Source organism: Limulus polyphemus, unplaced genomic scaffold (assembly GCF_000517525.1).
Source record: "Limulus polyphemus unplaced genomic scaffold, Limulus_polyphemus-2.1.2 Scaffold173, whole genome shotgun sequence".
NCBI classification, from domain to species: Eukaryota; Metazoa; Arthropoda; class Merostomata; order Xiphosura; family Limulidae; genus Limulus; species Limulus polyphemus.
The window spans coordinates 369695-374106 of NW_013665783.1; positions in this window are offsets into that span (position 1 = coordinate 369695).

Genomic DNA, 4412 nt, shown 5'->3' on the forward strand with positions numbered 1-4412 from the left:
CAGGCGAAATAGATTGCGTTAACAATGTTTACTTTGATTAGATATTAAACAATAAAGTTATGACTGAGAAAAAGGTTCGATTCTGATCTGTATTTCCTTCAGTACCAGGTGAAGGAGAAACTAAAAGTGGCCAAATAAACTAGTTTCGCAGTTTCCGATATTTTCCTCCTTATGTAAGTACATCTCCTCCTTACTCCTCCTCCATCCACCCACAAGGAAAGCAACAATTTTAAAGTAACCATTAGGTACGGAATCTTTGAAACAGGAGCAGCTGTAAAAAATACACCAAATTTAAAAATGGTTTACTCCTAACCACTGATTTGGATGATATAGTTCTGGGATAGATGTTATGAATATGTAGTGAATTCGACAGAAAGTAACTCAATGTTGAAATAAATAACATCTTTTATAAAAAGCTTTCTTCAACATCTTTCAATACACAGTATGACGTATACACGTGGATATCTATTCAATCTTTCATTAAGTGGTGAAAGTAATATACCGGAATTATTTATCTTAAGGACGTATTTTTATTTAAAGCGCGTGGAAGTCGAAGAGTTCTCAGCTGGTTTAGAATATTCGGTTCAGTTTTACGAATAAAGAAACAAAAGTGCTTCTATTAAAATACGTTTAATAAATGTAACGTAATAGTAAGAGTGCTCGGTCTGTGCATCTAAGGATTCATGGTTCGTGGCTCATTTACACAAAAATGCACTCCGCACTTTAGAGGAAGGGTACACTATAGGAGAGACGGTCAAATCCCACTATTTGGCCAGAGAAGAGTACCCAAAGTGTTGGTGGTGGGTGATGTTTATTAGCAACCTTCTTTCTTATCTGTCCCCCGGTGGAACAGCGGTAAGTCTTCGGAGTTACAACGCTAAAATCAGAGGTTCGATTCCCCTCGGTGGACATAGCAGATAGCCCGATGTGGCTTTGCTATAAGAAAACGCACACACACTTTCTTATCTATCGATTTAAAATTATGGATGATTATGCCACCAGATAGCCCTTTGTATAGTTTTGCTCGAAAATTACGAAAAAAAAAACACAATAAATAAGCTCTTTTAGCTTTTAAAATACTCAGAACATGAAATATTTTTAAATATTGGCTCAGAAAAATACTTGTGCAAGTGCAATAATATTCAGATTGTGCAGTGTTTACAACTCTTTTAAAGTATATATGTTTATGATTATAAACTTATCGGCGTTTCTTGTGCTATAGAAAAAGTGTTTATGCTAATTAGAAGTTTTTGGTTTTTGGTTATGATTCGTAATACATAATTATAAAAGCAGACTGAATTTTATAAGAACGATATGCCACGTTTCGTTCTGCCCTTGGAACTAAACCTTCTATTGTCGATCGTTTTCAGTCTAACGGCCACGACTACTTTCTATTGCCTGACATCGTAATGTACATTGTAACAAACTTCTGTGAATCTTAGACGATGCATCTTGACAAACGCTTCACAGACCTTCCACTGCTAAGTTGAAGAAGACCAGAGGCACAGAAGTTTATTGGAACTGCACCAGGGACTTGACTGGTGTGTGGTCGAATGGGAGTGCTGTGTTTCTTTCAAATAAAGTACAATTAACCCTATATATATATATTCATCGTTTTAAAATTGCTCATGAGACACGAATCTCAAAAATCTCATTATTGTTTGTTGTTAAGCTCAATGGGCTATCTGTGCTCTGCCCACCACGGGTATCGAAATCCGGTTTCTAGCGTCGTAAGTCCTCAGACACACCGCTGTGCCCCTGGGAGTCTTTTATTGTTTCTATCAGAGTAGATAACAAAGTCAATTAATGGTCTACGTTCATGGGAAACATTTATTTTCTGGGTACTATTTGATACATTAAACAAATTTAAATACTCGGGTGGTTCTTGGGTAGCTCATATACACGGGTTATATAGCGTTACGAATAAAGTTCGGAATGATGGGTTGATATGTTAATTACTACTGGAAGTAGATGCTTAAGATAAGCTGCAAAAATCAAACAGAACCACGGATAAAAAGTGCTGATTTTTAGGTTCTTAACTTTTTCGCCTTCCCTAGTGGCTCAGCGGATAAGTCTGAAGGCGTATAACGCTAAAAACCGGGTTTTGATACCCGTTATGGGCATAAAACAGATAGCCCATTGTGTAGCTTTACGCTTAGCAACAAACATACAAAATAAACTTTTTCCTTGTAACCCTATTTTTATTTGTTTAGCTTTAAATAGAGACTATGCAGAAAACGCTGAAAATAGTAAAGCTTTTATGTCGATGTTATTTTTTCAAAACCTGAACGACACCTTATATGACACAGGGACTAAACAACCAATTCAGGAAACCCGAAGTTTAGGCATAGACGTGCGTAATTTAGTACACATTACCAGGTGGAAGAACAAACAGTCAGTAGTATCTGTCACCTAGACAGCTATCTACTATTAACAAAATAACGGGATTGACTCTTATTCTTATAATGCACCTGTACGGAGCTTGTTCAGTGGCGGCACAAGCCTTGGACCTTCTGTAACGTAGCCCTGGTGGGATAACCACTGCGTCACATTCAGACTCATTATGTGTATTACCTTAATATACGTTTGATTCACTTCTATAAACCTGCGATGGACTAGTCCAGAGGAAATAGATTTCTATTCTCACCTGTTTGAGCTACATGAAACCGGAATCCGAAGGCACCGGTTCTCTGTGTTTTGCAAAGGCAAAGCAAGGCTTTAACTAACAACTAGTACCCTTCTGTAGCGAAAACTACAAAGAGCTGTTTAGAAACAATTCCCTTGTTGAATTGGAAAACAATCAAGAAAATATGTTCGTATAACAAAATATTGCATAGATTAAAAGAAAAGAAAGTTTACAAGGATTTACTTGTATTTTTGTTGAAATACATATGTTTTCCGAGCTATATACACTTCGAGTGTTTCTTGTTCTCGGATTTAGTGAACGATGCGGACTACATCGGAAAAGGAAAGATAAAACAAAACAAACAACAACAGCTTATCCTCGAGCCTTTCTGAAAGATTACCCAATAAAACTGTGTGCAACAAGAAGCAACAAAGAAATGACAACCTTTAGACCGAGGGCAATTCAATATAACCCTCCCATATATCAGTTGATTGCTGTCAATTTAAAGAAAGACAGCGAAAACGGCTCTTTTCTCACTGAAACACATTATGAGATGACAACATCTTATTTTCGCGCAGAAAGTCAAGGAAAATGGACAACTTCCTGCGGCTGCTATTGACAGAAAGAAAAAAAAAACAACAAAAAGACGCAGTAGAAACTGATCACATCTTTTGTTTTAGATATAATGGCAATTTCTCCTACAACTAATACTATATCGTTATGGAAAACATTCTTTGAGTAAATGTATAGCATGATAATCGGATCCAATCGGTTTATTTAAAACAGAACTAAAAGAAGGCACCAGAGAACTAAACTGGATTAAAAAAAATCTTCCCTCTCTAGATAATAATAAAAATAACTTTTGACTTCAACCAACTTCAACAACCATCGCTGCTTTATCAGGTCTTGTAGAACAAGAATTAGTGCACGAACATTTATGGCAAGAACACTGTAAGGAGTGTTTGTTTGTTTTGAATTTTGCGTAAAGCTACAAGAGGGCTATCAGCGCTAGCCGTCCCTAATTCAGCAGTGAAAGACTAGAGGAAAGGCAGCTAGTCATCACCACCCACCGCCAATTCTTAAACTACTCTTTTACCAACGAATTGACCGTCACATTTATAACTCCCCTACGGCTGAAAGGGCGAGCATGTTTGGTGGGACGAGGATTCAAACCCGCGACCCGCAGATTATGAGTCGAGCACCCTAACCACCTGGCCATGCCAGGCACTGTAGGAAGTGAAGCCGGTAAATGATGAAATCAATATTTCATACGAAGCCTCACAAACAGATAAATAGGTTGGTTTTCATAATTATGGTAGCCATATAAGTGTAAACTTCTGATTTGTTTTGGAACCTGCATTTAACAAAACCAGTATATGAATAGTATAGACTAATAATATATGCCAATGATTTAATATCTATAGGAAATGTTCAATGGCCATTAATTTATTGGCTGCTGCTAATTAGATTTTTTTAGAAAACTTAATACAGGCAGTTGTTTGGCGTATTTAGATGTACATGTTTATATGTAAAACTTCATGATTTAACTGTAAAATTTTATAAACTTCTGTTAAATAATGCACGGTATATAGAGGTTGTTTCATTGGTTCATATTGAAAATTTGTCATTCGAGAGTTTCGTGAAGCTTGACTCGTAATCTGCGGGTCGCGGGTTCGAATCCCCATCCCACCAAACATGCTCGCCCTTTCAGCCGTGTGGGCGTTATAATGTGACGGTCAAACCCACTATTCGTTGGTAAAAGAGTATCCCAAGAGTTGGCGGTGGG